This window comes from Dryobates pubescens, chromosome 2 (assembly GCF_014839835.1).
Source record: "Dryobates pubescens isolate bDryPub1 chromosome 2, bDryPub1.pri, whole genome shotgun sequence".
Taxonomy (NCBI): domain Eukaryota; kingdom Metazoa; phylum Chordata; class Aves; order Piciformes; family Picidae; genus Dryobates; species Dryobates pubescens.
In genome coordinates, this window is record NC_071613.1 from 25,244,493 (window position 1) to 25,258,391 (window position 13,899).

The 13,899-nt window shown below is 46.0% G+C and overlaps 1 pseudogene; it reads right to left on the reverse strand.

The window, feature by feature from the left end:
* Nucleotides 1-949: 949 nt before the first annotated feature.
* Nucleotides 950-12,951, reverse strand: LOC104300217 (uncharacterized; annotated as a pseudogene).
* Nucleotides 12,952-13,899: the final 948 nt, after the last annotated feature.

A 13,899-nucleotide genomic window follows, 5' to 3' on the forward strand; every position in this document is an offset into this window, starting at 1 on the left:
ATGAACAGAACTTTCCCCTTGAAGAGCAGGTTATCTGAATACAAATTAGGCCTTTGAACCTGAATTTGAGCAGGCTCCCTCCTTTAGGCCTCAAGGAAAAGCAAAGCTGGCATCATTGGCACATGACAGTGGCATCATAAGGCTCTGGTTTCACAGGACTGGTGTTAGAGGAACCCTTAATGGCCAGTATTTTCCAGCCCTGCTTGCTAACTCTTTCCTATCAGCATTACATAAGATGTGATTTGGAGTTGAATCTTTGTGCTGTTTCCTGTGCCAGGGAGATGACTCACTTTCCTTGCTGCAGCTGTAAGACCTGATGGAGCCAGCCTAGAGGGACTCCCTCGCCCAGGAGGAACAGTCACCGCCAGCGTCTCTGTCCTCAGCTGAGACTACGTGTCCAGGCCATGTCTGCAGCCTGCTCCTTGATATATCTCAAACATCCTGCCTCCCACTGCCAGTATAAACTGGAATCCATCCCATCACCAATTCAATCCTGAATGCAAGGCCCACCAGACTTGAGATTCTCAGCATGCCGCAGAGAAGCGGCACGTTCCCGGTCCTGAGATTCGGCACCACAGCAAAATCCTCAGAAGGTGGTGAGGGATGCCTGTCATGGTTCCTGCGATGTGGGGGAAAGGCAGGAAGGCTGAGGAACAGGACAGGGACACGCTGTCCTCTATTCTCACGAACATGTTCTTGACCACGGAAACCTGGATCACACCTTCCAGGAGGGGAAGGAAAGGACTCGCCGTACTCAACACACTCCAGCTCCATCACGAAGGGATTGTCAGAATCTTTCTAAGATGCTCTTGTTAAATACAAGACTGTTGCCCTGAAAGAGCTGCTGGAGCCTTTGCCTCTCCAAACACCATCTCTGAACAAGTCACACACCTTCTTACCAGAGGCTGGCTCTAAGCTGCTGTTTTCCCACAATTTCAGGGTTTTACAGTCAATGTTCCTCATTTTCCATGTCATTAATCTCTGTGGGCCCCGGCTCCAAGAAGGCTGGAAGCCAAATCCTGCCAGACAGGTTCCAAGTGAAATCAAAAGTTGTCTGGAAAAGAAGAAAATTCAGCTGAAGATTCAAAAAGCACGTGAACCGTAAGCTGGCTCTCACCAACGGCACAGCAGGGCAAGTGCGAGGCTGCTCCAGCCAAGAAAGTTTTGGCGGCAGCCAGTGCGCCTTTTCCTATTCCACTTGACTTTTCCAGCCACCAGCCAAAACATGAAGTGTTTGTTTGAGCTAGCCATCTTTAATTTGGCCCAAGGAAAACAAAACAAACCAACCAACCAACCAACCAACCAACCAACCAAAAAAATTTCCCAAGCAAAACTGGGAGATTATTTTGGAGTTCTTCAAGAAAGCTTTGAGAGCTGCTGTTGAGCACTGCCAGCCAGTGCTTTTTCACAGCAGGTTTTGCAGTGGGGTTTTTTGGTTTGTTTTCTCATTTGAGCTGCTTTGCTGTGAAACTCCAAGGGCCCAAAGCTGAGGTTGACACAGGTAAAAATTCCTTTCAGATAGGGCAAGAAAAAAAGAAGAAACCTGTCTTTCCATAGGACAATGGAGAAGACCAAAAACTCTCTCACCTGGAGATCTCCAGAGGTGTCCTACTGCCTTTGATACCAACCCTCCTCACAGCTTCTGCAGACTGCTCGTGCACTTTGTCTCTGCTTCAGAGGATGGGGCTCAGCACTGCAGGGATAATACCAAACTTCACCTTTCCTGCAAGCTGCAGGTGACTCAGCCTGACATTTTTTCCCCCCTTTTTCTATTTTTTCTCCCCCAATTACTCGAAGTTTGAGATTTAGGCAGGAGGAGTGCCTGTTATTGGGAGGTGATTTGCTTTCAGGAATGTCTTTCCAGCATTTTCACACTGGTAGGGTGGCACTCAGGGTTTTGGCATGGGCTTTGCTCAACCTTCACACAGACTGCACAGCACATGCCAACACTGCTTCAACTGCCTGGACAGCAGTGCCAGCTGTCCTTAGGTGATGGCAACTACCCACCAGCTGCCCTGCCAGTGAATGCAGCTACATCAGACCCCAAGACAGAATGGAGGTGTCGTGTTTTTCAACTGAAGGGGGGTTGAGGGCTGCAAAGTGGTGTCTTTGTGCGTTGTTTTCCTCCCTTCAGAAACAAATGTCAGCATGGTTTAACTAGAGGAGGTGTATGGCACTGCACCAGGAATAAGTTCCTAAACAGACCAGCAGCACCATCACATTGAGCTGAGATCTTTAGGAACAAGGGCTCTGAGAGCCTGTGGTGTTACCTGTCATGCTCCACACCAGCTCTCTCAATAGAGCGAATCCGAGATGCACTTTGGAGGAGTCCTAATGAAATCTGCAGATACTTTACTGCTCTGGTTGGATTGCTCTTTCTTCCCTCCCCCTCTATGCCTCCTCAAAACAGATCTTGGAAGCAGCCTGGGATACTTAAGTCTTAAGTCCTGCCTTTCTTGACTCACAAAGGGAACCAAAAGGAATTGTTTTGAAATAACAGTGCAAATCAAATTACCCGTCGCAGATAAGGGGGAGAGAGGTCAAAAATGAAAAGGCTTTAGATGAAAGAAGAATTAGCCTGCAACCCACAAGGAATAACTCAATACAAGTCTCATTTTCAGCACCCCCAGAATCTGGCGCAACAGAGGTCCCTAATGAAGCCCAACAGATAAACCTGGCCAAGACAATTTGTTATACCTCTGAACACAGAGGCATTTCACCAACCACATGCTAAGCATCAACCGTCCCCCAAAATGGGAAAAGTATATCAACGTATTAGAAGCCATCATCAATCAGCCCAGAGGAAACCAAGCAGCCCAGATCAGGTTCCAGTCAGAGCTATGGGAAGCCACTCTGTGGTTTGAGTTTGCAGATATTCGGCAGCCTAGTGCATACCTCCTCCAGGCTGCATCCCTTGGAAGTCGTGTTGGGGACCTGGCTGCTCCAGCCTGCAGACATCCTCTTGGCACCCAGGCCAAAAAGAGCTAGGAGTGGGACTTTGCATACCCTCCCCTCTTGGCTGCACCAGTGTTTGCCCGGCATTCCCCAGACTTGGCAGGGTTATTAATGGGCTTGGGACATGCCTGAGGCTCACAGCAGAGCTTTTCCACCATCTCTGCTTCAGCTTTCCTCCCTTTCACAGGACAAGTTCTCTCCACCTTTCCCAAAGACATATTTTATCCACTTTGGTCACAATATTCCATCTCCTGGAACACAGAAGAAAACAATTCGAGACCAGACCCGATGCAGCCCGATCAAGGTTGGGTTTGGCTTGGAGGCCAGGCGGGGACCCTCGTCAGTGCCGAGACCCACCTCCTGGATAAATAGGCTCCAGAAATTCCTGTTGCTCACCACCGAATGAACCCAGCCAGTTAAAAGGCAGTTGCTAAGCTTGTGCTGGCTGTATTATTCATGGGGATTGAGGAGGATTTCAGGCATTGCTCTGTGCAGTGGGGAAGGAAGAATTTTTTTCCCTTTTTTTCTCCTTGAAACTAAAACATGTAATTGGAGTGAAATTTTGAAAGCTTTCTCAAGGACTCTGGGTATTTAATCATCTTTAAAGCACAGGAATTGCTCTCCATTCCCTTCCTGATTTAATGGGAAACAGGTCTCTTGTTCCTTCAGGCCTCTGAAACTGATGACCGTTCGGTAATTGTGCCTTGAAATGCATGATGCTGTCTGTACCTACATCCACCTAAATAAAACAAACCCCTCTTTTTTAAAATGGCATTTCATTTGCAGATTCCAAACCTTTCCCACTTGGGCCACAGGAATGAATTAATGGGAAGAAAAAAAATAGGCAAAAATTACTCAGAAGGCCTGTAATAAAGCAGGTAAAGGGTACCTGCCTGGGGCTGGTTCACATTGATGCTCTGTTTGAGAGACCTGACCTGTACAGAAAGAAATGTTTTCCCCACTGTGGCCATGCTTGCAGTGCAGGAGTAAGCTTTTTGGGTGGTTTTGTTTAAATGTCCATACACTCCCTTCAGAGAAGCAGCAGTTTGGCCAGGTAGAGAGGTCCTGCAGCAAGGGAGCCATGCATGCCACCACCTATTCTCAGGGCCTGGCCCATTGCATCTTGTTAATGCCACTTAAGCATTGAACGCCATTTAAGTTAATGCCATTTAAGCATTTAATGTGCTTCAACTATGGGAAGTGAAGGGAGGTTCACTTTTACCTGGTGGATATCCAGAAGACACCTGGCTCATCATTGCAATCTCTCAAGCAGCAGTGGTGTTTCTTGCACAGAGCCTTGCCCCTAGGCTGGAAGATGCAAAGCATAAGCAATGCCTTAGTCTGGAGGACAAATCTGAGCCACTGCCATTGGTCAAGACTAGGGCCTCATCACCAGCAGCCCTGCTCCTTCTCCTGGCCTTGCTTCATCTCCCGCCCCATCTGTTTTCCTTTCAACGGTAAAAATCTGTTTTAAGCTGGAATAATGCATTGTGCTGCCCACTGCTGCAGGGGCTGGAGTGGTGGGTGGCTGCCCTGTCAAGCTGGGCTGGGAATATACAGGATGCTCAGGGACCAGCTCCCCATGCAGGTGGCTATGATGGAAACCAGATCCTCGCCTTTCCCACTGCCCTGAACAAACCCCCATGCCTCTCCCAGAGACATTCTTGATCCCTTTCTGAGCTCAGAATGTAAAGCACACTATGGCAGTGTGCCCAGCACTAGGGAACCCACAGAGATGATGCCTACCCTCCCTCTGTGCAGGGTTTGAGGGTCTCCCAGCCAAGCACCATTTTCTTATGCCCTAGGCTCTGGTTTTCTGGGCACTCCTAGGTTTGGGTAGCATAAGAGAGGTCAAGAAACAAATACAAGCCCTGTGCAGTCACCTCCCAGGTGGCTTCCCAGATTTCCACATCCTTACAATCAAAGAGAAATCTCATAGTCCAACCTGATAAGCCCCTCAGTAATCATGAAGATGGTGCCTTTTACTCACAGTGTGTAATTAGTTTCTCTAGATGTACTTTATCCCTGCTGAAGTCTTTCATTAGTGCAGCCAGGGAGACAGTATTTGCACAGCTGGGAAATACGAATATATTCTCAGGCCTCAGCAGAAACTGGTTTTGGTAAGCTATGCTGTTGCAAAAAAGGCAGACTCTGACTTCCTTGCAGCATATAGAGTTGGGGTTTTATCACTTTCACTATTATTATTATTATTATTATTGTTATCCCACAAACACAGCCCAGGTGAGGAGCCCTGGTATTTACACACCCCTGGAGGCTTGCTCCTCATCGATGTTCCCTGAGCATCTCCCACAGGAGCAGATTTCCATTCATGGATGGCTTGCCTTTGCTTTTCATGGCTTTTTCTTCCTTCAGCTTTGTACCACTCTTGAGCCAAACCCTTACAGCTCCTCCCACTGTGCCCTTTCCCTCGTTAAACTGTCTTTATCTTGACCCATGAGTTTCCTCACTTTTACCCTTCCATTTCTCTCATGTTCTCCTGTGGGAGTGTAAGAGTGGGGGATTAGCTGCCAGCCAAGCTCAGCCCACCACAGCATTTTAGTACCTGTAGAGGCCTGAACAGAGGACTAACAGTATAACCTGTCCTCACGAGGCACATCTAGGACTCACATTAGGTTGTTCACATGTTCATTCAGACCTGCAGCCATCAGTACAGTCTTAGCAGCAGATGCCATCACCCTTTGGGGCTCCTTGGGAAAACGGCCGGTGGTTTTGATTATTCCTATCTATCTAATGCCTGTCACTGGACACCTTGACTGAGTATTCTTTGCAGGCATGGTCTGCAAGGCATTTTTTTTTCACTTTGAACCTCTCTGCTGGCAACAGGCATCTTCATTCAAACACTTGGATTATTACAGCCATACTCCACTGCAGGCTGTAAGGGTGATTGCTAATTCCCATCCAAGATGGCTCCATCCCATTGCTCTGCATTCACATCACGTACCCCCATTTGGCCAGCACCTGGCTTTCCAGAGTCTCTGAACTGACATTTTGCACACTGTCTGCATTCGCTTCATCTCGAAGCAAACACTTATGAGCATGAAAAAGTCACTGTCTTGGTAGAATTAGTGTAGAGTCTTTGGGTATTCGTAGAATGGTTTGGTTTGGAAGGGACCTCCAAAGGTCCTCTAGTCCAAGTGAACTGTGACATCCTCCATTAGATCAGATTGCCCCGAACTCAAGCCTGACCTCCAAGGACAGGGCCTCAACTACCTCCCTGGGCAACCTGTTCCAGTGTTCCACCATCCTCATGGTAAAGAACTTCCTCCTAATGTTCAACCTAAATTTGCTCTTCTCTAATTTAAAACTATTTCCCCTTGTCCTATCTCTACAGGCCTTTGTAAACAGTCTCTCTCCAGCCTTCTTGTAGGCCCCCTTCAGGTACTGGCAGGCTGCTATTAGGTATTCCTGGAGTCTTCTCTTCTCCAGGCCATCTAGGCCCAGCTCCCTCAGCCCATCCTCATTCCAGTCCCCGAATCATTTTCATGCCCTCCTCTGAACCACCTCCATCAGGTCCATGTCATTCCTGTGTTGAGGGCTCCAGAGCTGGACACAGTACTCAAGGTGAGATCATACCAGAGGAGATTGAAGTGGCAGAATCACCTGTCTTGACTTGCTGGCCAAACTTCTTTTGATGTAGCCTAGAATGTGATTGTCCTTCAGTGCTTAGCCTTGTGTTCCTGCAGCCTGTCTACAGCCCCTTGATTCAGCTTGTAGGATTTCTTGAGTTAAATTCCTTTCCTATGTGATGTTTCTTTGGCATTCTGTTAACGTCTTGTGTAGGTCACTGCTGTTTGCAGGCAGAACAAAAGAGCATGAGTTTCAAGTTCTAGTCACACATACTGGCTGGTCCTACCTGAGTTGATCACAGAAAGAGGGACTGACCATGGGAATGGGCTGCCCAGGGAGGTGGTGGAGTCACCATCACTGGAAGTATTTAAAAAGAGACTGGATGAGGCACTTGGTGCCATGGTTTAGTTGATTAGATGGTGTTGGGTGATAGGTTGGACTTGATGATCTGAGAGGTCTTTTCCAACCTGGTTAATTCTGTATTCTGATTTTTTTCTAAATACACTACTTTTTTCCTCTAGCTCTTTACCTGAGTGGCCCTAAGTGCATCCTCTTGCTGAAATACCACCTCTTTGGGGATGAGACTCTCGAAAATGGCAATTTATGCCCTCCCACTTACATGATACTGGGATTATACCAACAGGATGTGAAATTGTTGCTTTTCCATTATGTTGAGGAAATCATGCCACTCACACCCATGAGAGCAGATTTCTGCCACCCAGTCCGGGCTTTGGCCTTTCCTCTCATATGGAGGCAGAAAGCTCTTAAATTCCTGGACATGACCCTGTTATTGCACCTTTTCATCAGGTGTCACAACATTTTGCTCAAGGGGAAACAGGATGAATCATCTCCCAGTCCCTCCCCCCTGGAGGAGCTTGAGCTCAGCTCCCAGTCTCCTCGCAACACACTGGAGCACCTAACCCAGTCCCCTTCCTGTAAGGATGCCAATGTCCCTGAGCACCTGGCTTCTAACACAGATGCTGCTTTTCCCAGCATGATTATGACCAAATTGGTGTTTTCCCTAAAGTTGTTGCTACTTAAAAGCAAGTGCATTTCAATTCCCACTTACTGAATCCCACTAGTAATTTGCATAGCAACAGTTGCTTTTGTAGCAGAAAGCCCTAAGCTGAACTTTACCTGGAAAACAACACCCAGGCTTCTTTGAAAAGGACCACAGGAGGGAAAACAGCTTCTGGAGCCAGCTCTGTTGTGCGGTTCCCAGGGCTCACCTGCCCAAGGAGGGCAACTGCAGCCTTGTGCATACAGATACCTGCCCTCAAGGGAGCACCAAACCCACTTCAGCCTGCCCTGGAGAAAAGCAAATTACACTTCATGACAGCTTTGCAGATTACACCCAGATTCTTGCCTGTTAAGATCCAGGCAGGGAGAACAAATGAGTTCCCAACTCCCTTAGTGATCTTCTGAGCAGCTCATAAGAGATCAACCATGCACCAGCCCTGTGAGAAAGTTTCCACCCAGCACAGATCCAAATCCCATCATAAAAGCAAGATGTCTTGCTGGCACAGGCTTGAACTCTTGCCCGCTGTGCGCTCAGGCTGTACGCTTAATACTGGATCCTGTTGTTTCCCTTGCAGCACTCCTGTATTGCTACAGAGACATTCATTTAAGGCACAAAGACTTGACTTGTTGCCCAGAGTGAAAAACAGCCTCTTTCTCCTTTAAAAATAACCTTTAAAGAAATTTAATAATAATAATAAAAAAGCATCTAACCATGAAGGTGCCTCAGTAAGGGTTTGGAGCAGCCCCCACCCTGGTGCCGGGCTAGGAATCCATCCCTCGCACCCAGCCATGGGCAGCCACCAGAGGAGCTAGTACAGAACCACCTCAAAGGGCTTGGGGCATATTCATTGCAGTGGAACAGTATTTTCTTTAGGATTAATAGATTCCTGGCTGTAAAAATTTCCATGGCTAAAGCAGAAGTTATTGAAACATGTTATTACATTCCAAGAGACCATGGTGTAGGTACCACCCTGTGGTGGAGTTTAACCCTCCCTGTTGCACTGTGTTGCATCTACGTGCTCATGGTGAGAAGGAAGCCCAGAACACTTCATGTGAGATTAGGGTAGCTCTGTATGGCAGATGCATTGGCAGCCCTCATACATCAATACTCACGGTCCAGGTCCTGTCTTCAGCAAGCTGCATGCTTGAGGGTGGATCAGTAGGTTTTAAGCATTGGATCTGGAGGAGGGAAAAGTATTGTTTCAGCCGTGGATAATCAGATACTGGGAGTCCTGAGGATGTCAAAGGAAGTCCTGTCAAAGGCTGCCCTGCAAAACATCCAGTCTCTGCACTTTCAAACAGTCTCCTCCATCATCCTAATGTGTAGGGCCTCAAAATCACCACCCAGCAATGAACCCATAATGCACATTTGGCTTCGTAGAGCAAGACCTGGAACTTCTTAAAGGATTAGCAGCCTCTGAAAAATGCACTGCACAGAGACTGAAATCATATTTGAAACAACTCCCACACCCCTGAAACAAGCCTTCTGCCTCAATGCTGTAAGGGCTGGGCCCAGTGCTAGGATTTCCCAGCAGTCAATTAACTTCCCAGGCCCTGAAAGGCTCTTATCATAGAACACTTTGTGTTGGAAGGGACTTATAAAGGTCATCTAGTCCAACCACTTACCGTGAGCAAGGGTATCTGCAACTATACCAGGCTGATTGGAGCCCCTGACCTTGACATTTTCCAGGGATGGAGCATCTACCACCTCTCTGGGCAACCTGGGCCAGTGTTTCACCACTTTTGGTGTAAAAAAATGTCTTCTTTATATCCAGTCTCCCCTTAGTTTAAAACCATCACCCATTTTCCTGTTGCCACACCTTGAAGTACTGAAAGGCCCCAGTAAGGTCTCCCCAGAGCCTTCTCATCTCCAGGCTGAACAACTCCAATTCTCTCAGCCTGTCCTCATAACAGAGACATTCCAGCCCTCTTATGAGGTTTGTGGCCTCCTCTGGACCTGCTCCAACAGTTCCATGTCTTTCCTCTGTTGAGGATTCCAGAGCTGGACATAGCACTGCAGGTGGGGTTTCACCAGAACAGAATAGAAGGGCAGTATCCTCTCCCTTGACCTGCTGGCTACGCTGCTTTTGCTGCAGATCAGGATACAGATGACCTTCCAAGTTGCAAGAACACATTGCCAGCTCACATCCATCTTTTCATCCCTCTGCACAGGGCTGCTCTCAATCTGAAACTTCCAAATCTTCCAGCCAGAAGAGCCCCCATGCCTCCTCTCAAACTGCAGCCACCCTCCCAGCCACGCTGGCACATATTAGCCATCTGCTACCTCCATGTCGCTCATGGTACCAAAGCAAGCCCCATCCTAGGGCCATCACTCTGCCCACAGATGCTACCATGGTACCACTGGAGTTTCAATGTTAGCCTCAAGGACTTATCTTCTCCATCCAGGAGGAAGACAGTGAAAGGATATCAGAACTGAATCATAGCTGATTACCTTGTAATCAGGAGATGCTTTCAGTCGACATTAATGAAGAAGCTTAGACAGTTTAGTGGGCTCCAGGGACAAGCAGGATGACAAGGAAGCTAAACAGAGGGGAAAAATGAATGGTACTGCTCAAGAAAAAGAGTGGATCTGTTGGGCCATCTCAACTTCAGTGCAAGGTGGAGATCCTCTCCTGAACCATGGACAAGGCAGGCAAGCATGGAGGATCTGCTTAGATGCTGACACAGACATGATCTGCCAGTTTGAGGGACAGTCTCCCACCCAGCCTGCACAGTTGGGGAGAGCAAAACTGGACAGTCAGGCACAGATGTGGGACTTGCCCTGGAGGTCTGCTGGAGGGGGGACATACCACAGCCCTGAGGATATAGGCATCATGGGAAACGGCAACAAGGATCTCTAGGACTTGTGTCTCACTCCCTACAGAACGAGTGTGAAAGCAAGCAGGTCCATATCCAGCTGTCTTCAAAGCACTCCAGCTTCAGTGAAGTAAAGCACCAACAACCTCATGAGGCAGAACAGCCACTAAATATCAGTTTTTCCTTCTGTTGATTTTCCTGGTTTTCAGTTGTTGGTGGCTTTGGGGGGAAACTCGGCAGTTCTCACAGACATCTTGCTGGGATTTTTTCCTCATTCTACAATTCCTACATACAGGCACTTATCAACATCCACCTGGAGCAGCAAGAAAACTGGGCAGAAGCTCCAGCTTTTTCTACCATGGACATCTCAGCATCCCTCTCTGGCACTGAGACCCTCACTTTCCTGACACCAAGAAATAATTTTGCTTAGAGTGGACGAAATATCACATCACACTGAAGGCACCAGATGCAAAGATCAGCAACAGAAACCCAGGTAGTACTATAATTAACTTTTTCTTTTTATTTACACCACAAGAATAACAAGTTGTCATAATGTGGTACAAAATACTGGACTCCTAATAAAGTTGAAATCGAAGTTGGTACTGTCAGAGAAAGACACCATTGGCCAGTAAAAAAAAAAAAGAAGAAGATAATAAAAAACAAAAGAGAAAAAAGAGAAAAATAACAAACAAAACAAACCCCAAAGGAAAACAAGAATGAGAAAAATATTCCAACTTCACCAAGTAAAAGAAAGGACCATCAGGAAATATAGCACAAAGAATGCTACCATCACTTAAAGTAGGGTCCATACAATAAGAGTGAAATTGTGTCTAAATTACAGCGTAAACCGGTAGCTGCTACCAATGGTGACGTCATACTGAGCATGTATAGGTATAAAGTAGAATATAATATAGTTACAACTTTTTGATACTACATATCTGTAATAAGCTCTCGGGTGAATAATGTTTCAACCCCTCCCCCCCCACCCCGCCCCACCCCCACTTTTATATATATATTATATATATAAGTTTGTCATCCTCATAAATTGGAAAATAGCGCCTCCACTATGGAGCACAAAAAAGTGTTAATTTATTTTCTTTCAATAGGATACTTTTTCATCAATATCAAAGACAAAGTGAAGATGAGCTGAGAACGAGCCCAACTTCATGACAATGAAGAAACATGATTTTCTTTTTTCCTTTTGATGTAAAGTCTCGTTTTTAAACCACAGTGTTGCACAGTACACGACTGTTTAAAGTGAAACCGAGCAATAATACATCATGTAAAAGCAATTGTAAAAAAGTCAACGCAGCTGTGCTGAAGAGTTAACTCTTTAAAGTCCTCACCGTTCATCTCCTTAAATGACTACGTGTGTTGTTGACAAAGGGTTGCATCCAACCTCCCCACCCAGCCGAGAAATCAAGCCAAAAGAACGACTCAAATTAACAAAGGAAAGAAAAACCAAAAAATTAAGAAGAAATTAAAATTCCTAACGACACAGGCAGTTTACTTCGTGTGTTCTGCGTAGTTTCCCTAAAAACACTGTTTCCACATAAATACAATAAACTCTATTATTGGTAAGTCACAAGTGCTAGATAAATGTCTTCTTCTTCTTCTTCTTCAAATGAGAAATGTTTAAGTAGTCCTTTCTGTTTACTTTTTTATTTTCCTTGTATTTTCTTTTTATTTTCTTTTGAACAATAAAAAGCACAATTTCTTATCAAGTTCAGTAAGACACACCAAAAAAACCCCAAATGTTCCCACTCTCCTTCCTTCGTGTGTAGCTGTGTGGGTGCGTGAGTGAGTGGGAGTATGTGTGTGTGTGTGTGTGTGTGTGTGTGTGACAACAACGTCCCAACCTTTAGTCTCCACAAATGCCACGAGAGGAAAAAAAACAAACCAAACCAAACCAAAACAAAAAAAAAAACAACCCAAAAAACCCCCAAACCACAATTTTTTTTTTTCTTTTTTTCTCTTTTTCATTTTCAAAGCTGCCAAGTTTGGCGTGCAAAATCTGTATACAATATAAAGACATGCCAACCTTACAGACCATGCAACCTCAAGGTGTAGGAAACTTAAAAAAATATATTCATATATATTTATATATATATTTATATATATCAATGCCCATAAAAGATGTGGGCCCAAAAAAGTTTACAAAAGGAAGAATGGAATGAATACATGACTGTGACTAATTAAAAAAAAAAGGAATGTTTTGTATTGAAAGTAAAAGAAACTAAAACAAAACAAAACAAAAAAAAAACCACAACAAAAAATCCCAATGGTTACTTGTGTACTGCAAACTGGGCCTCACTTCTCTGTAAAGGGGATATTAAAAGATGCTCCTTTTACTCTGAGTAGGTCCAAAGGATGCCCTGGGTAGCACCACGCTGGGATGCAGGAGCATCCTGGGCTCCTGCCTGGCCAGTGCAGCCGCCCTATAGCAAAGTCATCTGAAATGAAGAAGCTAACAGCTCAAATAGTGAAAAAAACACCCTTGGTGAGCCTCAAAACGAGGGCTCTTTCCCTCCCCGCCTCCACGTTTGCACCGGCCCCAAAGAGCATCCCCATCTCGCCTGGAGAGCGGGCACCACTGTGAAATGAATCCACATCACCAGGAGTTTGGAGGAGATGAGCTCTGATGTCTCGGGAAAAATCTTTCCATCCCTGGGAAAAGGCTGAGCAAAATGATGGAAAGAGACGAAGGTGGCATCCTGACAAGCTCCTCCGAGTTTTAGAAAGAAACCAGCTCAGCATGGCCAGCCAGCAGCTCTCAGGAGCGCAAAAAGGAAAGAAAAAGCTTTGCCACAACTGAGAGGAGAAATACAAAAACCCTCCAGGGAATTGCTGACAAGAGAAACGATCGTGTAAACATAGTTACTGCCCACAGAGGGTACAGGAAGAAAGGAAAATTTAAAGTCAGTCACCAGATTCGGCGGCCAGATTAATTTTAGATCACAGCAGCAAAGAGGTTGGTTGAAACAAACCAAACCACAACATCTCCAGGTACGTCGTGTTTTCACACGGGAAGATTATTTTTAGAACATGCTGAGGATGGTCCTAGGTGACCGAAGCTATTCATGATTTTAACACGTACTTGGGTTTGCAAAACTCAAATACAGTAGTGTCTGGTTTTTAATCTGCCTTATAGACCAAGGAATAAAACAAAAGCCTCTTGCATTTGCTCACACGTTATGATTATGCTTCAAATTCCTCCCACCAGCGAGTCCTGAACGGAATGAAAGCGGCCGCTTCGAGAACTGGAAAAAAAGTAAGTTACTGGAAGCGATTCCGTCAGTTGTCATCAGAACAGAATAAAATAATAATGAAAAAAGGAAAAAAAAAAAGAAAAAGCTACTCTTGGTTGCTCAGACGAGGGGTGTGTGCTATCCTACAGTGCTGTAAGAAGGCACGCGTGTCAATCTGGTCTCCTCCAAGCTGCTCAAACTCTTGGCGGCAGGGCTTTGCTGCTTCCTCGCCCCGCCATTTGCAGAAGGTACTGACCTCCTCATGGTGGGG